This window comes from Nelumbo nucifera, chromosome 8, assembly GCF_055504915.1.
Source record: "Nelumbo nucifera cultivar China Antique chromosome 8, China Antique-T2T, whole genome shotgun sequence".
In the NCBI taxonomy this organism is placed as follows: Eukaryota; Viridiplantae; Streptophyta; class Magnoliopsida; order Proteales; family Nelumbonaceae; genus Nelumbo; species Nelumbo nucifera.
In genome coordinates, this window is record NC_142656.1 from 46,420,874 (window position 1) to 46,445,412 (window position 24,539).

Here is a 24,539-nt window from a genome sequence, read left to right on the forward strand (position 1 = left end):
TATAAATAGCCTTGCTTAGAGAGAAGGAGTTTTCCATTTTTTTCAACAAATCACATTGCAAGAAGCTCTTAGACACCAACATTACAAACAACCACACACTTATACAAATTCTAGCAGCAAGATCAAGAGATAAGAAATAAGGAAAAAACTTATTCGTCCTCTACAATACACTTGGATTCAAGCTTTCCCAAGAAAATCAAGCCACCAAAATAGGGCCATTCTTAGAGAAGAATCATTCACAACCGATAAGGCACAAAGCTTTGAATGAAAAAATCTACATCTAATCTTAAGAAACACGGAAATCTACATCAACACTTCAAGAATTACGAGAAATACGTTGACGACCATTGTCAAAGAAAATTCAAATCTTTATTACAAATTTATTTTTGTAATTTATCTCTATATTTTATATTAATCAAATATACAAAAGTTGTGTCGACAAACTCATTATAAACTCACACTTGTATAATAATGGAGAAAATCTACGGTAAGACACGGTATCTTAATAGCTTTGACCAGTCAAAATCTACGCTGTGGTATGGGGGCATTGTAGGGCGCCGATGTGAACTCTGTACCTTGTATTGTCACAAGAAGATTTTGCCCCCACACTGCATCTCTATCTTGTATTGGGAACATCTCTCGCTAACATCATCTGGAGATATTCCCAATATAAGGTGGGGATGTACTGTGGGCCATTGTGGGGCGCCCCGTAGTGGGGCGCAGATGTGAACTCCACCGGCATTTCACGATTCACGAATCACGACAGAAAGTTCATTGAAGCTTCACATTTGTCTTTCTGGTTTCTAGTCGCAGTGAATGTGGAAGACAGGAAAAGGAATCGGATGTTAATCCTGCTCAGCGAACTACTAGATTCGTACTTCCAAACCGCCGGCTTATAACCTGTTAAGCACGCAGGTATGTAATACTGAAGGTCAAAACATTATATTCAGAGCACGAACACCACCACCAAAGTCGAAACTAAGAAACCCTAACTGTTTTGCAGGAAAACCATATACTGTATGAACATAACATAAAAAAATAGGGTTTTCCCTAGTCTGACCAACATCTTCCTACTGCCCGCCTAAAGATTTAACAGCCGGTGTCATCTCTCCTGCGACAGCCACGAGCAATGGTCCATCCAGAGGTTCCTCACCGTACCATCACCGATATGACTTGGAATCTGGTGTAAGCCATGGAAGGGGATGTGAAGAAGACGATGCTGAATGTTCCTCAGACCCCTTTGATACGAAGACTAGCAAGAACGCTTCCTTGGAACGACTCAAGTGATGGAGGGTAAGTATTCAAATTAGTTACGCACTTCATTGGTTTAGTTGGCTATCTTTTGTTGTGTTGATAAAAACAAGTCAGATTTTTACTGTGTACAAGGCTACCAAGAACGCTTCCTTGGAACGACTCAAGCGATGGAGGGTAAGCATTCAAATTAATTATGCATTTCATTGGTTTCGTTGGCTATCTTTGGTTGTGTTGATAAAAACAAGTCAGATTTTTACTGTGTACAAGACTACCAAGAACGCTTCCTTGGAACGACTCAAGCGATGGAGGGTAAGCATTCAAATTAATTACGCACCGTATTGGCTTCGTTGGCTATCTATGGTTGTGTTGATGTTGATAAAACGCCTATAAGGTTATTTTGAAAATGTGCATACATTCATTACTTATGTTGGAATGGAATGAATTAGTTTGATATTATTTGGATTATTGCTGTTTTTTGTTGACTAATTGACAGTGCTGTGGCCCTATGGTAGTACAGTTTTAGGGTTTATGGTTGACAATTGTATTTTTTTGGGAAGCCTAACCAGGCGATCTTCATTCAATTGTTCAGTGAAATATCATTTACAATACAATCAGACAGGAACCCTGGAGTCATAGCCCAAGTCTGGCAAGAAATAATCGAGCATATTTTGCTTCCAAGTAAGAAGAAGAATTGGTTGATCTGGATGAAAAATTATCTGAGCAACGGGAAAAATCTATGTAATAAAGTTCTGCATTCAATGACATATGTGCCAAGGAGAATAAGAGTTGTCCTCAGATAGTGCTTGAATCACCAATGCTAAAGCCTCTGTTTAACATGTTGAGTGCACACGAATCCACAATACACGACCAAAGCAAAAAGCTCCCCATGAATAACCATGCCCAGCCCCGATGAGTGAGTTTTAGTAGCGCCATCAAATTAAGTGTAAGGAACTGACCTTCAGGCTGTCGAAGCACAATCACAATGTATAAATAAGTGGTCCAATGTTTCAGATGCCTCTCCACACAATTGGCAGCAACGGTCGATCCATTGGCATCTATTCATGAGTTCAACTTTTATTGGAGCATGCCATGTATGTAATGCCAGAGAAATAGATGAATTGGGGATTGTAAATGTTTAATTTCCCAGAATTTCCTCCATGAAACATTCCTGAAGGCATTACTGACTGTAGACTTTTGTGCCTTTTGCATTCGTATCTGTTTGTAACCAGATTTTATGGTTAGTTGGCTGTTAGGAGAGTATGTCCACAAACTATTGCATCTCTTCTTTTTGTTTGGGGATGAATTTGCCAGGAAAACTTTTATGGATTTGGAAAAGGGTGAGAAGAGATGATTTAATTACTCCTGGGGAGGTTGTGGGGAGGTGCTGCTAAAAGTTTGGATTGAGTTGGGAAGGTGGGGATAGTGACAGGTGGAGTGAGGCCTTGGTTGTTGAATACTGGAGGTTTGCTTTGGGTGGCTGTTGGGTTTGCTTTACCTTCTTCAAAAAAAATGTTGCAAATCGTGTCACAATCGGTTTTGTTAATTCTTTATCTAGTATGGTGGCACATCAAATTGCAAACCCAACAATGCTTGTAAATAAATCTAGTTAGACTTTTTCTTTCTTAACTGTTTCAGCTTGTGTTGGCAAGTTCCCAATATCCATTAACATATTGTTTATGCATTGGGCTTTTCTGTTGTCTTTAACTCTAAAATATTGTGAAGTAATGTTGCTTCTAAAAAACTCAGATAAGGCGATTAAAAATAGCAATTGGACAATATTAGATTGAGGAGATTGTTCTCTGATTAAATCAGTTTTAATAAATCCTACCAATCATAAGTTTGAGGTTGTAACTCCCTAGGTGAGGCATCATAGATTTTTGCCATATTGGTAGGTCATACTTCTTGGATTGTGGGTGTGGGTTCTTACTTCTATAAACATAAATGATGGTCAATCATAAGTTTGATGTTGTAACTCCCTAGGTGAGGCATCATAGATTTTTGCCATATTGGTAGGTCATACTTCTTGGATTGTGGGTGTGGGTTCTTACTGCTATAAACATAAGTGATGGTCCACATTGCATCAGTTTATGTTCTAATTTTCAAGAAAGGTGTGGTCTGTGAAAACAGCCTTTTTGGTGTTTTCTCTCTTTTTTTTTTTACTGTTGCTAGCAACAACATGCTGACACGGCATTGAAAAACGCCTATGTGGCAGCAACAGCAATGGTACAAAATAGAAAATAAAGTAAAAAAACGTTTTCTGAGAAAACGACATGCCAATGCAGCACTTCCTCAAAAAACACCTCCTAGGAAATGGCATTGGTTCCAAACACCACCTGAACTGTATACATGGTGGTTTTATGTGTTTTGTTGTTGTTTAGTCGTTATTTTTTGATTTCTGATAAAGTGTCATATAGTTGAGACCAAGTATGCATATTTTATTTTTTTATTAAGTTTGACTGGTTTTGTTTCGTGCAGCAAGTGGCTCTTGTGCTTAATGCTTCTCGCCGATTCCGATACACTTTGGACTTGAAAAAAGGAAGAGGAGAAAGAGCAAATGAGAAGGAAGGTTAGAGCACATGCGCAAGTCATTCGAGTAATGTTACTTATCTGAAAGATATCCTTTCGTGCAGTTGTGGTTGTTTTGTTACTCTCTAAACTTTGAGTTCTTATTTTCTTAGGCGGCATTTCTTTTCAGAGAGGCTGGGGAACGAGTAAATGGTATTCCTTTTCTTAATGTTCCAGTATTAAGATTAAAATATTCTTGTACATGATAAATGTAAGGCATTTATTTTCCTAGAGTTAAATGCTTTGCATTGGTAACGATCTTGATTTTGATTTTCTTGCTTTTCTTTGTGTTTTATTTTAGGCTTTTTCTGTACAGCAATATTATGTATGCTTACATCTCATATTTGTCCTTTATAACTGAACACTTTACTGAGAGAAAGCTTGCCATTTATCACCACTTTCTCTATTAGATGATATGTTTTGTTTCTTTTGTTACTTGTAATGATGGAGTTATATTAATATTATTGTTGCATATGTCATGAAATTTTGTTCTCGTTTTATTTTATTCTTGGTTGTTGGTTTTAGGAAATTTTAGGGAAGAAGATGATGAATCAAGATGGGAGTTTAAGAGTTAGCTTAAGGACATTTTATACAAAGATGTTAGTTGGGGGCAGGTGTCTAGATATAAATGGATTAAGGAGATGCCAACCAAATTTATATCTAGACATCTGCCTATAATCGGTTGCCTTGCCTATAATGGTGTCCTGATTGGAGATTGAAAGGGGGGGGGGGGTAGTTGATTAGTCCACAGGAGATGGCTAGGAATTTTGTAAATCACATCAAATCTATTTAGTTTTGGAATGGCTGAATTTAAGCAGGGGGTATAAGGAGATGCTAGAAGGGCATTTTGATATGGTGGAAATAAGGGGGGCTATTTTTTGCATCGATAGATCAAAGGCCCTGAGGCCGCATGGTTTTACCATGGCTTCCTTTCTAGATTATTGGGACATTTTAAAGTGTGATCTATTGGATGTCTTTGGAGAATATTTTGAGAGGGGAGTAACTAGCTTGGGTCGGGAGTGAATGTTCTTTGCCTTGATTAAAATCTGGGAGCCTTTCAACCCAAAGATTTCAGATGTACTAGTCTGGCAACCAGTCTTTATAAAATCATTGCTAAGGTCTTGTCTTTAAGGTTAAACAGTCTCCTCCCTTAGATTACCACACCCAATCAAGGAGCCTTTGTGCAAAGTAGGCAAATAGCAGATCAATTTCTTGTAATGAATGGGTGTATGAAGAGGTGAAGATGCAATTTGTAAGTTAGGCACAGAAAAAAACTTGTGATTTGGTGGATTGTTTTTTTTTTTTTTTTTTTTTTTTTGTTGGAAGTGTTGAGGAAGTATTGGTTTAGTTGTAAGTTAGACATAGACAAAGCTTACCATTTGGTGAATGGTCTTCTTTGCATGTGACCAAACAATCTTATTCTACTTTCCATCATTTTATCAACCATTGGATCTATTTCTAGGTTGTTGCTTTGAATGAGTCTATAATCCAGAGAAAGACCTCCATGAATTATCCACTGCCAATCATGCATCTGTTCTAGTTTTAGGTTGGATGCATTTCTCCAAACCCCCACATGGACTTGCTTCATAAGGTCTTATGGAGGTGGTGGACTAATCTCCTAGGATCAGGAGTGCAAGATGTTAACAACACGCTAGTTACTTCCTTGGGCTTGCATTACTTGAAGTAATGTAACTAGGAGATAAATAAACACATTGGAAGTTTATGCTGTTGATGCTTGAAGCACTTTGGTACGATACACACATGTTTGCTTCACTTCGGCATTTTCACTCATATGTGTTTTATATGTTATGCTTCTGTATTTTAGTTTTGAGCAAAATGGTTTCTAAATATTTAATTGCAAAAAATTTAGTTTGTATTATATTTATATTGTTTTGTATTTTTTTTGAATTTCTTAAAAGATTTTTGCCTTGTTTTAAAAGTGTGCATGCCTTGCCTTGCCATTGCACTCAAGCATCAGAAGGCCTTTGTGCTTTTCTTGTGCATTGTGCTTTTAAAACACTGTGTATGCTTAAATCTATGTTATTTGTTTTGATCGATATTTTTGCCATTCTACTATCTAATATAGGGTAGGTATTAAGGAGGGCTGGTATGATAGGGGAAGCATTGCCTTCGCTGTTCTTCTTGTTATCGTTGTTACAGGTACACCATTCATTATTCCTGCCCGTTTTAATGTGCTTAGTTTAACCCTTTCATTATTGTTTTGGTCATAACTTTCTTTTCAAATATTAGGCATATGTAGCATGTTTTGAATTGAACATGAATTCTTAACTTTTTTTTCCTGCGGTCGGGATTTGTACAATTTCACTTGGTTCGTAATATTTGATTTGTTCTTGTTTTCTTATTATTTTTCTGAATTCCTTCTAAGTTGTCATGTCATGACGTGATTGTCCTTTGGTTCCCAATGCATTGGAATGAATTTGCAATTGTGTATGGTTGATTCGCAAAGGAAATAGCAAAGCTGAAAATGAGTGGGCTTTGGCAATGGTAAGGAAATGCTGTTATGTAGTCTAAAGCCTTTTGCACTAGTAGATTTCCCAAACTAATTCAACCTTGTTCCTTTGATCAGTTATTCATATTGAGGGAGAAATAAAAGAGGATGATGTCCATAGGATAACGGTATGGTGGTTGAAGTGCAGAGTAACCTGCACCATGAGCTACTTGATGCGCCATATGAGGAAGGGGGTGAAACGGTTTCTAGATTCTTGACCGAATAGGATTATGAATAGGCAAGGGGTGATGCATGATAACCCATACCCACTTGTTCAATTGCCTTGATTTACTAAAGGCAACCTTGGAAGAAGTGAAGGAGAGGCAAAAATGGAAAAGACGAGATTGGAGAGCCAAAAGAGAAAGTGGCAGCCCCTACTCATAATTTTATTAGTGAATATAAATTAGGTTGAAAGGACAATAATACCCTTGCATCACTAAACATACATATTAAAGCACTTCCCTCAAGTTGGGTCATAAGCATCAATCATCTCCAACATATTAGATGGATCATTGTGATGTTGGGTAGTTATACCTTTTGTGAATATATCAGTCAACTGATTTAAGTAACTAACATATGGAATACATATTTTGCTTGTTTCCAACTTTTCTCTAATAAAATGTTTGTCCATTCCCATGTGCTTGGCCCTGTCATGTTGGATACATGATTATGAGCTTTTTTTTGATAGATAAAATATCATATTCCATTAATTCAAAGACTGATTACATGAACATACCCTTAGAGAGGCGCGAGGTGCCGTTTCTCCAAACAGAATGCACATAAACTAAAGCAAAAAGTACAAGAGTGCTAATACAAAATTACAGTTGAGCCAAAACACTGTTTCCTATTTGTCCATTGGTTTGTGAAGACATCAGTAAATGCATTAGCTGATCCCCCAATGCACTGTATTGTTACAGACATTCCTTGTTAGCCATTTGTATTTGGTTGAGTTATTGGGCCGACTTTATTTATTTTTATTTACATAATTCAGTTAGGAAGTTATTGGGCTTTAGGCCCATTAGTTTATTTTATGTTAAGTGGGTTTTTAGCTTCTTACAAGTAGCCAACCTACTAAGGGCATACTTGTATATATAATTAATAAGAAAGGGGCAGCCAGATCCGATTTTTTCTTGGCTTCAGAAACTTTTTCCTTCTTTCTTCTTTTTCACGAAGTTTATATCAAAACAGCTATCAAAACTTTTCTACTTGGTATCAAAACATGGTTAAAGACTCTTTTTTTTTGATAAATAAGAGTAGTTTTATTAATTCAGAAAACAATAATACAATCAGCCTAGGAGGATGCACGAGATGTTACCCCCACCCCCAACCATATACACCAAAACTGCCCAAGCCTGAGACACATTTACAAAGTAGCCCAAAACAGATCTCCCCTTGACACCCCTTGCTTGGCCAGAGAATCAGCCATTGCATTTGTTGATCTTCTGACCCACTGAAACCTGACAGTCATATTCCTTGTCATCCATTTAACTTTCTTTAACAGATCCCTGTAGCCCCAACTAGCTGTTTCTGGGCTAATCAACCAGCCTACTACTACTTTGGAATCCCCTTCTACTAACAGATTGTTCACTCCAATTTGACTAGCCTTGTACCGCTGCTAGTAGTTCTGCCCTTACTGAATCACCTTCACCCACTGGTCCTGAAAATAGAGACAACATACTGATGTCTTTGTCTCTCAGAATCCCACCGATCCCGAATGGCCCTGGATTACCTTGGCAGCTTCCATTTAAAATTCAATTTTACCACACCATCCGGTGGGGGATTCCATTCAACTTGTAATTTGATCTTGGTGGAGACTGTAGTAGCCGCTGCAACCCAATTTCTCCTTAAGTCATCAAAGGAGTAATCTGCCAACAACCGTGCTCATTATAAAGCCCATATATGGTGTTCTTCCACCTCTGATTGGAGGCCTGGATGTGGAAATAAGCTATGTTGTGGGCCCCATCCCTCAGCCAATCAGACCTAGAGCGCTGCTTTCAGAACAGCTCCTATGTCTCCAAAAGATAATTGAGCTCCATTCGTAAATTTATTTCTTCCATCTGGTTGCAATTAGTGGGTGGTTTCAAATGAAGGTGAAGTAATTTTTGTTCAATTTGGTTGATTCGATGCTTGAAATTACCCAGTCTGCTCTTGCCCCATCTAGCCATTTCGAATTTACAAGAATGACATTTTTGGAGGAAATTACCGTTACACTCTTTCCAAATTCTGACAAGCTCTTGATTGAAGCATGTTTCTTTTCAACCAGATGCCCTCCATTTGAAATTGCTTTCTTCTTTTGTTTTGAGTGGGGGTAGTATAAAGTACAACAAGTAGATGATCACTCCTAGCAACAATGCAGTTCTTCACAACAGCATTTGGAAAATTGTGAATCCATTGAGAAGAACATAATGCCCTGTCAATCCTCTCCATAACAAGATCGTGACCTTCCTGACCATTGGTCCATGTGTATTTAGGGTCTTAAAATCCAATATCAATTAACCCACACTTTGAAATCATATCATTAAACAAGCGCATTTGAGTCCTATCTGGAGGCAGGCCACCAAATTTTTCATCTGCCTTGCTAATTAAATTGAAGTCTCCTAGAACAAGATAAGGATCACTAAGGTTAGAACACAAAAGCTCCAATTGATTCCACACTTATTGGGTTGGAAATGGAATTGCCACCCATCAATTGTGGAAATGGAGGTAATGGGACCTTCGGGAAGGGTATTAAAATCATTTATCGCTTTGTAGTGACTCCAAAGCCCGAAGCACCGACTAAACTATCCTGGATAAAACTCGGATGGGAGAAGGAAGGAGTTAGGCACCCCTCTCCTAAGTCTAAAAGTAGGGCTCACATGGTGATTCCTACGCAAATGTAATACAATTAATCAAACTGAATTACTGGGCCTGTCCAGTAATTTTCTTGGTCCAAACCCATCCATCCAAAATTTTGTAGGGAGAGAGAGAATACTTTTTAACTACTTTGTATGCAGAGGCACCATTCACAATCCGAAATCTTTTTTTTATCTTCTTATTTTCATTTTCGTTTAAAAAAAACAAAACACTGATCGATCAACACCAAACATGCATACCACATGTCAACTGAGATTTTTTCGGGTTGGCTCGAATTAACATTTTACACCACTCAGGCTTTTGGCCGTCCTCATTCAACTTTTGACAAAAGCCCAATTTGAATCCACCCAAACCGCAACCCACATTGTAACAGGCCGTATCATGTCGACGTGCGGGCTTGGTTGGGCCATGCTTGCTTGGCCCTGAACCCTTGAAAGAGGAAGCCCTGCACAAGCCCATATGGTTCCCTGTCAAGTCGAGCCTGGTCGTGGGTAGCATGAGTTTTTTAGAAAAATGATAAAAATATAATAAAAAAGTTAAAATAAATTAATAAGATAGATAAGAAATTGAAAAAAAACTTAAAATTTTATTTTATATGAATTTTTATGTATACAATTGTTTATATATGAAATAATAAAAGGGCTCGATTACGATGCTGGAAAGATATGATATTGGAAAAACTTATAAATAATTGTTCTATGGAGCTACACAACCCGGGGGTAGTGATGGTAATTTTCTCCATCCTTGCAAAGTACTTGGCCTCCCTGATCAGGTAGGGATGGGATGGAGATTGCTTTAGTGGGGCCCCAACCTTGATTACATATATTATTTATGTTATTTATAATATATTTTTTTTATATTGTATATATCAAAATATATTTAAAATATTATTTGCATTTTAATTTTTTCTTTATTTTAAATAAATACCTTTCTAAAAACAAAGTTATAATTAAAAAATTCGGGGACTCAAGTCTCCGATGGGGAAGTCCTCTTTACCAAGGATCGGGCATGCTAAAATTTTTGATAGGGATTAGTTTAAAACTTGAGGTTGAGATGGGGAGTATGATCCCTACCTCGAACTTGCCCATTGCCATTCCTACCCTGGGTGTCATCCCCTAAACCTATAACACCCCCAAACCCATAAATATAGTTTCATTAATTATGGTAATTATAAATGTAGTATCCAATACTTATGGAAACTACTAAAATTTTCTAATTACTTATTTGAAAAATTGGAAGTTTTATAATTTAAAATTCACTAAATTAACAAAATCACTATTTATTTCTAAAAACATATAGTAAATATCAAAATTACTGAAAATATAAAAAATAAATTTATATTTATTGAAATTAATTTTCCACTAAAAAATTACTGAATTTTTTAAATTATTGTTTAATAATATCATTAGATATTAGTAAATTGACCAAAATTACTGAAAATATCAATAACCACTTTTTTCTAAAAATTACTGATAATTTTTAATTATTAAAGTTATTTACTAATATTTTAATTAATTATTAATTTTATAGTAATTATTGATTTCAATCATTAATTTTCAAAAAATTATGAAATTAAATTAAAAAATTCAGTAATTTTCAGCAAGTAATTCTTATTAATTAAAATTCTCAATTTACCAAAATTATGAAAAAATTATAGTTTAGGTGTTGATATTTGCTAAATAATATTCAACAATATCAGTAATTATTGAAAACATAAAAAATATTTCACAAATTAATTTAACTACCCAAATTAATTTAATTAATTAATTTATCCACGTTTTTTGGTTTTTAGATGGTTTATAATATAGATTAAGAGGTGTTTTAGGAGGAATTTTAGATGGGCATGATTGTTTAGGAGAAATTTTAGGAGGTGGTTGAGCTCGTTGGTGACATGTGAGAGAGAGAGAGAGAGAGGAATTCTACTAAAGAAGAGAGGGCTGCCACTTGGCCATATAGATTAAGAGATGTTTTTGGAAGAATTTTAGGTGGGAGAGATAATTTAGAAGAAATTTTAAGATAGAGGGGGTTGGTTAAGTGACAGAGAACATTAAAGATAAATTTGGTGTGGCACTCTAATGTAGAAGAGAGGGCTGCTGACAGGTCTAATCGCCTTGTAAGATAAGATACCAGGTTTTCTTTGCCCATTGACATATTCCTGCTAATAATCCGTTTTTTTGGATGAAAGACTTTTATTCAATTAGAAGCAACCGGCAGACTCAGAACCAAGCCAACACTACAGAAAAGTGGGGCTATAGCTACTGTATTTTAGCTATGGGCATCAAAACCGTAGCTAAAAGTTAGGCTATAGCCACGGACATCTTTCTATCCGTGGCAAAAAGTTGAACTTTACCTACGATCATTTTGTCCGTAGTTAAAAGGAGTTTGTCTGTAGCTAATAACTACCTATAACTACGGGTTTTAGGCATCCGTGGCTATAAGTTAAGCTGACCTATAACTACAGTTTTTTGTCCGTGGCTAAATACTACTTTCTTCGTGGCTAAAAGCTAGTTATAGCTATAGCCACGGATTCTAGTTATCCGTGGTTATAACTATGAAATTGATCTTTAACTACAGCAATCTTATTCTTGTCTAAATAACAGATGTCTGTGGCTAAAAGCTATTTATAGCTATAGCCATGAATTTTAGTTGAGTAGCTATATAAGGTCATATAAATATGATACCATAAATGTTTAACAATCCTACCCTTGAGGAACTTAATATATTTGGAAACTATTTAATAAATTGATTATAAAATAGTATAAAATATTTAAAAAGTAAGAAATATATTATAAATTAATTAAATTTTAAATAATGAATAAATTGATAAAAATTAGTAAACTAGTAAATATTTATTGTAATGTTTAAAAAATGTAATGTATGAAGAACTAATAAATAATAATTATATATTATTGATTAAAGATATTAAGTATTTATTAATTACTATAAATAGTTGAGAAATTATTATAATAAATACATATGACTAATAATTAATAAATTATTATTTATTCATTACTAATCAAAGCAATAAAAATTAATGGTTTTTAATAATAACTAAAATAGCAAATAAATTATTAAAAATTTCATAAATACATAAATAAAAAAAATAATTTATAAAATACAAATAAATATTTCAATTATTATGTAATTAATTAAAATCTAATCATCATAATCAATTTAATTATTTAAATAAATTATTAATCATTATCAAATAATTTTTTAATAATAAATTATATGACTCATCATTGCTAATTAATTAATTATTATTTAGTTATTAATGAGAAAATATAATTTATCATGGATTAGTTAATGATAATTAAACTAAATTATTAATAATTTCATAAATAAATGATTAACAAATTAATAGTTATAAAATATAAATAAATAAATAATAATTAATTACATAATAATTAAGTATTGATTTAACAAATTAATACTTAATTAATTAATAATTAATATGGTCATGTTACTGAGATGACCATATCAAGGGTAGTCACAAAATTATAATGCCCAATCTAATCCATTGCAAAAACTTCTTTAGTTTTTTTTCTTAATTTTTTAGCATTTCAGCACAACCAAACTAACCCCCAAGTCATATAAGTATGGTTCTAAATACAAGAACAAGTCAAAACTTGTTGACCAACCCTTATTCATTTGGTCAGACCCCTAACTCTGTTTTCTCCATATAATTGGCCAAAACTTTCCACCTACCTAGTCCAACATGGGAACCAATGAACCGGTCCTATTATATGTAAACAACCAAATTTTTTTTACCATTTTTAATTTACCTTATATGTAAATTTCTATAGGCCATAACTTTCCACTTTGTTGTCTTATTGGATGATCCTTTTATTTTCTTTTTTTCTTTTTTTTTTTTTTATGTTGGGTAACTTTTTTTCTATCTACATATTCTAATGTGCTAAAGTCACCTCACCTTGTTATTTTTGATAAAAACACCTTTTTTGGCCCCAAATCAAGGTTCAAAATATTGATATGCTCGATACGCCCCTTGTATTGAGGCTCATTTCTCCTGTTTTTTTAGTTTTTTCAAATACATTTCAGAAGGGGTTGGTTTAAGGCATGTCTACCCCATGAACCGGAATAAACCTCGAAATAAACCCTGATGTAGCGCGATCTGGTCACTCCTAGCTGGCAGGGGCTTCGCTCCTATCTAGCAACGGACAACACCTGAGAAAGAGAAGAAAATGAAGGATTCCCGGGGAGATCACCCGGTGGGAACACTCCGATGCTTAAGTTAGAACTCTGAGAGAGCTGTAGAAAATGCAGAGAGAGCTAAGAGTGCAGATAGTGCAAGATCAGTTACATCTACCCCTTGGAAATCGGGGCCTTTTAATATTGATGTCCTGTCAAATCGGGCGTAACCGCCTCTGGCCCTCTGTTGCAGCCGTTATTTGCCAGGGTTGCGTAGGTAACCGTTGCAGGGTACTATCCAATCAGATGAGAGACGCAACTCGGAAAGGACAGACACGCCGCCGCCTATCGAGAGACGTGGGCGCATTCGCTGGGCTGGTAGAGACTGCGCTGTCAGTCAGGAGACGTGGGTGCAGTCTGGCAGGTACGGTCTTGTCAGATAAGAAGCTTCCTGAAAACGCCGCGTCGCTTAGTAGTGAGCTGCCTTGTAGCGAACTATCCCATAGCGAGCTGCCTTGTAGCGAGCTACTGGAGGCGTCTCGAGGTGATTCCGCCTGAGGTCTTTGAGACGTCCCTCTTGCCTAAGGATTGGAGTGAGCTGATTGTCCTGGCTCGCGAGTTGGGATAAACTTAGCTTGGAGTGTTCCCTTTCAGCATACTGGCATACTCGAGCTCGCGCTGTAGCGAGCTTGTTCCGTAGCGAGCTGTCATGTAGCGAGCTGACCCACGAGGGCTTCATTGAGCTCGTTGCACCAAGTAGTCAGTTTGTCACGTTGCGCTGTCACTTATGTCGAGTCATGTCTACATGTCGCCTGCTCAGGAGGTCGGGTCAAATCACCCTCCATCAATTGCCCCCACTCCTCGGGCTAAGGGTCTTGCTCTAGTGCGGGGAGTTCATGAAGTGACAGGTAGATTTGACCCGTAATTCAAATTGGGTTGACTGACTACATCAAATACACGCGCGGATGTCAGGCGATTTCTGGATTTTTCGGGCGCCAGAAAGCACGCCAAGCTCCCTTCAGTTTCGGAAGACGTGCAGCCGACATTACTTCAGTCCTGGAAGATGTGCAGCCAGATTGATCGTGAGCCGTCGGATTCGCCTTAATCTGAGCTGTTGGCTTTCGGGCACTGTGGCTATAAATAGGAGGGCCCCAGGCCTCATTTCTTTCATGACAACTTGCCTTGCTTTCGGATTTGAGGTTGCGCCCTTGCCTAGTTTGCTCGAGCTCTCTCCTGTTCACACTGTCCTTCCGGTTCAATTTTTTCCTGGTGAGTCCTCTGTTCCATCAACAATGTCTGGGTACCCACACAACAGTGTCTTTCCCCAGGATGGTAACCAGGATGAAGTCCCCTCGAACTCAGGGGGAGCTTGGGGGCTCCCTGAGGGTCAGTCTATGGAGGCTCGAGAAGCCTCTAGGAATCTGGCTTCTACTTCCCAAGGGTGGGAACCGGACAGCTTCGTCCCTTCCTCTATGACGATGGAAAGGCTTCAGGCCCTAGTTTCTTCCCACCTGCTAAATCAATTTATATTCCTCTTTTGCTCTTTCTTTCTTTCTAGGGTAAATTTCTTAAACTACCCTTATGGTTTAGCTAATTGACTAAGTGTACCCTTACTGTTTGAAAATTGACTAACACCATCTTTACTGTTTCTGACAATTGACTAACTCTTCCCTTACCATTAATGTCTGATAACATAAAGACAAAAAAAACTATTTTACCCTTTTACTTTTCTTCAAATTTTCAGAATAAAACAAAGAAAAAGGGAAAGAAACACTGAACTCAATGATTTCAGCAGCTACACAATGGTCCAAAATGCAAAAACAATCCAAAATGATCCAAAATGCAAAAACAATCCAAAATGATCCAAAATGCAAAAATAAATGAGGGAAGGGGTGCGAACCAGCGGTACCCCTCTTAGACTAGGGTTCTGTAGATCAGTGCGGAGGTTCTCAAAGAGATTTTTCTAGTCAACAACAATTCTGACTTGTACTGTACCTATACAACAACAATAACAACAATTTGTTCCTCATCGAAGGCTCATGCTGAATAACCCAACGACATCTTTTTTACTATGTTTTTCTCCGTCACCTACTTCTCCACCGATGGTGAATGTCAACGAACACGAGCAGGCAGGTTTCGGAGATAAGATGGAAGCTTTCTGGGTTTTCTTGTGCTTCGGACTTCAACTTTGTAGCAGTAGCTGAAGAAATTCATCCCCAAATCGTGCTTCAACTTATTCTATCTTGAATCATTGAATCTCCAATGCTCATGTTTTCAGACAAGCTTCTGTGTTGGGCCTGAGTTGAAGACAGAGGTTCGCTTCTCAGGTTTAGATCCTCCATTAACGATCCAAAGCAAAGTTTGGTGAGGTGGGTAATCGCCTGCGAAAACCGGACTAGGAGAGTCGTTTCCATCAATCTAAGATCATTCAATCTCTCTAGATTGATTGATCCCAGTTTGTGCCAATTAGAGCTTTGTCCTCCAACATCCTCTCCTCTCCTCTCTGCTCTATGAAACCCACCAAGGGTTCCCGTTGTCTCAATCTTTTCTAAATGAAAGGAAAGCATAGGAAGAAATCAGAATGCAGATAGGCCTCTGTCTCTCTCCTTCACTGCCTTGAACGAAGAAAGGATTTTAATGCTTTGTTGAAAACTTTGTTTCTGACACAAAACCTAACCTTTTGGTCCTTTCTTTCCTCCCTCCCTTACCATTTCTGGTCTCCGGCAATGTAGGAAGCCAATATATCTAGAGACCAGTCAGAGGTTAGCCAAGATGGTGTTCTCACCGTTTGTGCTTGTTTTAATAGAAGTGGTTGTTGGCCTTTTGTGTTTCTGTGGTGGTGGTCAAACTGGGGTGGTTTAGCTCTGTTTTTTCTGGGTATTAGGCTAGATGTTATTACAAGGGAGTTTGGAGATGGAAAATGGGGAAGAGGAGAGAGAGATCGGGGAAGAGACCTGGCCGGAGGTGGAGAGGGTCGATGCTGGACTGCTGCCGCTGTGCATAGAGTTGAAAGAGACGATGAATAGTGTTTTTTCCATTCTCTCGAAAATGAATTTGGGACGAGGTAGGGGTAATATTGGGTTTTAAAAGAATTTTAAACAGGGTTTTGACGGAATAGTAACGGACCTTAACAGTAAGGGAAGAATTAGTCAATTGTTAGAAACAGTAAGGGTAGTGTTAGTCAATTTTCAAACAGTAAGGATACACTCAGTCAATTAGCTAAACCATAAGGATAGTTTAAGAAACTTACCCTTCTTTCTATTAACTTTCGGTTTGGAACTCTTTCCTCTCTATCAATCAACCTTACAGGCCTACCGGTTAAAGCCCTACATTGCCCTGTTCTACTCTAAACACTCTTCCACCAACCTGCAAGTTAAAGCCCTGCATTGCCTCGAAACCCTTTGGAGTACTCTTTGTTCCTTGATTCTTATTTGTTTGCTACCTCTCGCAAAACCCTCTTCTTCTCTTTTTGCTGCCCACATAGTCCTCCATTATGCTAAGGTGCTATAGCTAGCAACCCATCAACAATCCATTGATCATGATTTAGGTAACCAACAAGCAGTAGTTTCAAGTAAGACTTCCTCCCTTTCTCTCACTCTCTCTCTCTCTCTCTATCACCGAAAAACTGTAGCATATTCTCTGATTTATGATGAAGAAAAGATTTATTTTTTTATTTTTTCTAGACACAAGAGCTGGTTCGGGTGTCAAAGGACAAAGGTGCAACTTCATTGGCTTACCCCTGAGATTTCTCAGAGAAGGTAATCTCTCCCAATCAATTGGAGATTTTCCGTCTTAGGTTATTTTTCACCCAGGTTAATGTTTGTTCCTTTCAATTTTATAGCCGTGTTGTGATTTGGGCACACAAATGCTTTTTCCATCCTAAGTATAGATTTGGACAAGCAAGCTTGAAAACAGTATGAAACGCAAAATGGCCAAGAGTTTATCTGCTAATTACCGTCCTAATTGCCATTGCAAACAGTATGGAACACAAATGCTTTTCCGTCCTAATTACCATTGAATACTAATTTTCTAGCAGTGATTTTGACGAATTGATGGAAAAAGGAATTTTAGTTCATGATAAATATGATCTGTAACTTAAACCATATGAGATTGTTAGGGTTATTACGGAAGAACAAGTTTGGGTCGGAGACCAAGGTCTCAACCAACCCTAGGCAATAAACTACATCCAAACAGCAGTTAAGAAAGAAAAAAATATTTGTGTTGTGTTTAGTTGGGGTTCTTCTATCTGGAACTGCTTCCTTGACTATTTTTCTGTCTCTTTTGCTTTTGTGTGTCTAATATAGTGGAGCTATAGGGTCCAATTTTTTTTATTGATGTCATATCAATATAATTTTGGGGTAATCTGGATTTTTGGATTTTTTTAGAGAAGGCAAAGTATAGAATTTCAGTCAAAAGCAAATAGAGCCCCTGTACAACAAGTGGATGTATAAAGCGAAGTTACAAAAAATCTCCCCCCATCTCATGCAATGTTTGGATGATGTGTTGTGTCTCACCTTGTGCTTTGGGTGCGAAATGCCCCTTGCACTTTTAAAACATTGGCTTAGCGTGGAGAGGGATTAAGAAACTTCTTAACTTCAGACATGGTGTAAGTCTAAGATTTCAGGTAGGAAATGACCAAAAGTTCAAATTTTGGAAGGATTGCTGGTGTGATTGCAGACCTTTTATTGGCAGCTTTCCCACCTCTGTTTGATTGCTTACCGGTGTGATTGCAAACCTTACATAGCAGATTGCATCAAATCATTCAATGAAAGCTTCATTTAGAGCTCTTAGTTTTGTAGAGATTTGAATGACTGAGATTTGAGAAATCTCCATTATGATTGAGCTATTGCAGAAGCTGCATAATGTTCTGATGGACATAAATAGAGCTAATAAAGAGTCTGGACATGGGAATATTCAGGTTCTTTTATGGTTAGGCCCTTCTACAATCATCCAGCTGTACTAACAGGAAGGGTATTCCATTACAACAAAGTTTGGGGTGTTGCAGTTCCATCCATGATAGCAATTTTTTGTTTGTACTGCAACTTGAAACAAGATTCTTAAAGGGAACAAAACTGCTCCTTGTGCTTCCATTGAATCTTCATCAGATTATCAGTCGAGGACCCATTTAGAGTTAGCTTTTAAAATCAATATTATGCCTACTAGTAAAGTTGGTTTGAATGTTTTGTTTTAATTAGCATCATTGGTTCAAGTTTCATACAATTCATTTTCAATATATTTTGTTCATGATAATACCAAGTCATCTTTTGATCATTTGTTTGTTTAATTTATTAATGCTATTCAATAAATAGGATATATTTTTCTGCTGGAATGACCAGCTTGCACGACACAGAATTTCATGTAGTTACAGATCCTTCATATTGATGATGGACATTATTCATTCAATGTACAGGTAAAAGTTTTGCCAAAGGGTTATGTTAAAACTTCACTTCTAAAACATGAAAATAAGAAACTACTCCAAAAATGCTTACAATAAATGTCAACTATATGAATGCTTTTGGCTCATGACATATTGGGGCAAGAGAGAGAATTTTGATAAATACATATTCGAAAACATCATGCTATTTTTGCCTGATGTTAAATATTTTAAAATCAAGAACAACAAAAGCATTTTACTAGGATTTCAAGTTCATGGGTTTCCTGGGAAGTTACAGATGGGTGCTTAAAAATATCTCTAAAAATCTTGTTTAATGAAAATAACATCCCCACCTTCCTTTATCTTTTCCTGCTAAAAGCTCACCTTATTAACTTGCAATCATAAATAATAAAATAAGCATAGTGGTCTCAATCTGATATTGAATTCTTGTTTGGTGACCACCTTCCTTCTTCTCCACCCCACATAATGAAGGGAAGAAACAAGAGATTGATTTCTCTAGAAGGCTTCATGTACTAAAATATAAGTTAGTCCAGTGAAAGTTGTGATCAAACAACTGCAGCTTATGATCAGTCCGGACTGTTTCTCTATGGGCAATGGGCCCATCTTCAGCTTTTTCAAAATAAAGAAAGAAAAATCACAATTAGGAGATGCCAACCATTAACCGTTACACAGTACTTGGTCTAAGGAGGTCTACTTAAGAAGGCCCACTGATGGTGATTAAGAAAAGGAAAAAAGAGAACAAAGAAAGCAAGAAAAGGAGGGCCCCTTTAATGCTGTAGACACGTAATGGATAAGATATTAACTCTGTTTTCACAAATTTCATGCTTATGCATCAATCGGTGTCACTTAATAGAAGATTAGTGGGTAGAAGTTCTAAGCATTGCAACATCTTGAAAAAAGTAGGAACACCTCCATCCTTAGCAGATGAAAAACCACCCTCCAGCACTTGATTTTCCCTTATTTCTTTCTTCATATTGTTGGTTACTCTCTCTCTCTCTCTCTTTGTTGGTGATTTAATTAATCGTTTGTTTAACTTTAGTTTTTAGTTAAACATCTCAGCTGATAATTAACTTTTGAAACTACACCTGCACTGACTGTCCTACCTCCCTCCATCAGAGAATCTTTGTCCCAGCTATCTGGAGTCTTGCGAGGGGTGGGCTGGACGTGGACCTACTGCATATATTGCATAAAGTGGCATGATGTTTATATTAGGCTGGCTAGTCCAGTCATTTAACTATCCACAGAAACTCAAGGGACCCAAATTTGTAAACCATATCCATTTCTCTAAATTTGTATTAAAATTTAAAAATCTGAGTAGACTAAGGCAGTCAAAATTTGACTTTTAACATTATTTTAAAATTTTGAATATGAATCCATCATAAACTGAATCAATCGAATTGGTATCAAACAACATTAATTTGTATGTATTACAGTATTAGCACCTTTCTACAATGGCACAACATGCAACATGGTTATACATTTCTGCATTGTCCTTGTTGCAAATATGGAAAATCTGTCCTAGTAACATTTATTTGAAGCAACAGCTTACCAATAATAATTCTTGTAAACAGCTCATATAACCTTATCAATATGAATTTAGACTAAAAAATATAAAATCACGAAAGCATAATGCAGGCATGATTCTCATAACATGAACAAATGAAAATAGAATATACTAATATTATTGTCTTAAAAAAATAAGTTATGTCATGTTTACAAGATACGTAAGCTTTATCTAGCCATTTCATGAGACTTCAGAAGTTTGTGTAGTTCCAGAGGGTGGAAGCTACGAGTCAAATTCTACCTGCTTCAAGTGGAACAGAAGATATCAGCTCAAAAACTGCGGTCACATTATCTCCTTGCATCACCATCTTAACATTTTTAGGCAATTCCACCTAGTGGTGTAAACAGAGTGAATTTGAATCGAATCAGGCTTGATTCGAATTTGAAACCAATTAAAAATATAAATATTCGAATTCCATTCGATATTCGATGGTTTTTGAAAACACTAAATCGAATTCGAATTCGTTTATATAATCGAATATTCGATTTCGATTTGAATTCGAAAATGTTTTAATGTCAATCTATCCCAACTTCACTAGACGAATATGAAGAAACCCAGTTCAAAATTTTTTCTCATTCTCTATTGATCCAACTTCCAAGAAACAAAAAGAAAATACAAATAAAAAAAAGTTTTTGAATAATAGCCATCGATCTGGTATTGCTATGTTGGCGTGTTCTGCAACAAGCATAGAGAGATATCGCTATTGGTGTATTCTACAATGGAGAGATTGTTGATCTCCATATTCAGTTCTACAAAATGCATAGAGAGAGAGATTAAAAAATAAGGAATAAAAAAGGTTTAAACTTGTAAAGCTTAAACAAGCCATAAAAGGTGGAGAAGAAACACAGGTTTGAATCGAAGAAAAAGAAAAATGAGACAAGTGCCAATATTAAAATAATATTTAAAAAATGAGAGAATTAATGAGGCATGCTTCTTATTCAAGAAATCATCATAAGAAATGTTAAAATGATACTAACAGGTGGGAGATAATTAATGAGACATGCATCTTATTGAGAAATCAGCATAAAAACGGATTAAAATAATAGTAAAAAATGAGAGATAATTAATGAGACATGCCTCTTATTCGAAAAGTCATCATAGCCTCTAAAATAGTTTGTCTTTATTCAATTTTTGCTATTAAAATAATATTAAAAAAAGCTTTTCAAAAGCCATCATTCAATGTATTTTAATAAAATAATAAAATAATATGTATATTTAATATAAATATAATTAGTCATCATTTATTATAATTATAATTTATATAGTTATAATCTATATAATCAAATCGAATATTTATTGAATTGAATCAAGTCTTATTCGAATTCGACCGTTAATAACATTAGAATGATCCGAATTCGATTTGATTATATCCAATCTCGAATACGAATTCAGATTTTCGAATACCATTTATACCCCTAATTCCACCTTTCCAATTACATCTGCAGTTCTCATGTAAAACTGAGGTCTGTAATTTGAAAAGAAGGTTTTATGATGGCTACCTTCATCCTCTGAAAGGACATAAGTCTCTGCCTCAAACCTCTTATGTTTTCATAGTACTGGGTTGGCAACCACCTACCATTAAACTAGTGGATTTTGTTACCTATCTTTTTTCACATTTTTCATTGTATATTGTATATTTAATTAGATCATCAAAATAATCATTGTTCTAATTTTTTTTTTGTTATTTTTCTTTGTAGGTTAAAGGTGCAACGAGTGACTCTTGCAGCATAGTTGAAGACAATGGATAATTCCATGTAGACTTTAATATGTATTGAGGGAATTTTGACATTTGTAATACATTCTAAACAATGGATGTGTTTTTTTGGTAAAACAATGGATGAACATGTATTGAATTATTACAATAATATAAGTATTTGCTAGAAGTTATTATATAATCTTTTTGTGGTATATGAATAAAATAGGTGTTGCTTTAAGGTGGCAGTCCTAATTGTCATTATTTTACTATTTTATTTGGAATATAGTTACAAGTTTTTTTATAGATTGAAACAATTACCTATGGTTTAACAAGAAATTATGGGCATATATTTCATCTTATAGCCATGGTTTGTCAAAAGACCTTAGTTATAGGTTAGAGTATTTAACTTTGGTTTTAGCAAAAATACCGTGGTTATAGGTTGGTACATTTAGCTACAATTTTGTAGCAAATAGTAGCTATAAATAGAAGAATTATAGTTACGGTTTTATAAAATCCGTGGTTATAGATTTGGATATATAACTATGGACAATTTAAAAACCATAGCTATATGCATCTTTTAGCTACGGTTCAGCTTGTGGTTAAAGGTTCATACGGTTTGCCTTCGCCCTTTAGCTATGGATAGATACCGTAGTTATAGATGGGTTATAGCCACGGATTAGTTGAACCGTAACCATAGGCTATAACCACGCGAACGTAAGCTATGGTTGTCTGTCCGTAGCTAAACTGTAGTTATAGCGGTTTTGTCTATAACTAAAGGTCATATTTCTTGTAATGCAGCCCAAGAGAACAACGGAAAGTGGCGGCGATTCAAAAGATATCATTCAGCCTAAGGGCAAGAAAGGAACTGGGTAGAGGATTCACATAACACACGCATATAAACTATGACTTTTATAAAGCAACAAAAAGAACTTCTAGCAGCAAAACGGTCAAAGCCCCCTTCCTCCTTTCTTCTAACCCCCTCCTCTTAAGGAAGCGTATTGGGAGGCTTACGACTCTTGTGTTCTGAGCTATGCCTCATACCTCTAAGTAGTGGAATGTCTCGCGTCACACCTCTATATTTTAAAACATTGATTGAGAGAAAATACCTATTACAATAAGTATTAACTAATGTAAGGACACAAAGAGATTAAAAGGATCAGTGGATTCAATTGTTTTAGAAAATTAATTCCATCCAATAAATTCCTTAAATTGCTATAATTAACATGGGAAGGACTTGGAAATGATTTTCTAGAGATTACTAGTAAGTATGTGCTCGACAGCTCATGTGAATAGAACTAATTGAAAATTGAAAGCATTAACAGTAGAAAGTTCCATGAATTCTGGGAGCATTCACAGAACACACACATGTAAACTATAACTTCTATAGAGCAACAAAGTACTTCTAACAATAAGCAATTCAGTTTCACTAGAGAACAAGAGATATAATTCCAAGAACACCCTATTTATTGTTTTCCTACTAGATCTCTTCTATAAAAACCTGAGATCTCATATTAGATTATTCCAACTATAAGATGTATTGAACACATTTACATAGGAAAATACAAAAGCATCCCATCGGACCCTCCTCTTCTAAACCAAATAAACTAATCACTTGATATAATCAACTGGGTTATGATCAACTTAATTAAATCCCATCTCAATAGATGAGATTGATGGCCCTCTTGTGGTTTCAGAATATTCAAAGCATCCCATACTCCAATAATTCAATAAATTCCTAATAAAAAATTAACTTTTCTTATCTCAAACACATGGGGTCCAAGGTCTTCATGGATTTGACCAGTATGTTGCAATGTGATGATGTATTCAAATCTGTTATGATGATGATGAAGTGGCCAATGCTCTAAATCTGCTATGATGATGATGTGGTAATGATCATGTCTACTTCAAAAGGAGAGCCACCATGTGCTGATGACAACTGTCAATAGACCAACACGAGCCAAGTAAAAAATGGGCCAAAGTAGGGCAAAAATAGACCTGTTCACGGACTGGGCTTTGGGTCCTGGTTTACACTATTTTGAACTCGGGATTTGGGCTGAGCCCATTCGAATTTTGACAAAAGTCAAGCCTGAACTCGGCTCATGGAACAGGTCTTGCAACAAAAAGTCTCAACAGGTCAACCAGAATGCCTCCATGGCCTAGCTTTTTGAACCTTTTAGAAAAGGGGCCATATCAGGCCAAAATGAATACCACAATAATCAATGAAATAACAAAAGGATGGACCAGAATGGGCCAAGACAAAAACCCCTCAATGGAATTTCTTTTCTTTTTTTTTCTTTCAATCTGAAATGGGCCAGCTAGCATGGGTTGAATTGTGGAAGAGCAGAAGTATTGGAAACCAAACCGAGTTGAGTTTGATTGATCAGTCTGAACAAGTATGACCCAATTCTACCACTGCCATCAACAATATGAGACGACACATCCAGGGGAAACTTGGGCAAGCACGATCGATATACCAACCAATAAAGCATCATGACACCAACATACTTGCCGCCACTTGCTAACGTTGAGTCATAAAAAGTGAGATGTTCAAGTT

General features: G+C 36.2%; 1 long non-coding RNA gene across 17 annotated transcripts; it reads left to right on the top strand.

The window, feature by feature from the left end:
* The first annotated feature begins 754 nt into the window (after window positions 1-754).
* Window positions 755-22,189, top strand: LOC104609063 (uncharacterized). 17 transcript variants are annotated; one of them, XR_016079665.1, is made up of 9 exons: window positions 755-915; window positions 1,004-1,293; window positions 1,387-1,428; window positions 1,504-1,563; window positions 3,730-3,847; window positions 3,933-3,972; window positions 5,906-5,979; window positions 6,206-6,324; window positions 6,407-7,281. It is a non-coding gene; the product is annotated as an uncharacterized LOC104609063 (long non-coding RNA). The 17 variants fall into 17 exon arrangements; XR_016079666.1 differs by having other exon boundaries at window positions 756-915; window positions 6,287-6,324; XR_016079667.1 differs by lacking the exons at window positions 6,206-6,324; window positions 6,407-7,281 and adding an exon at window positions 21,987-22,189 and having other exon boundaries at window positions 757-915.
* The last annotated feature ends 2,350 nt before the right edge of the window (window positions 22,190-24,539 follow it).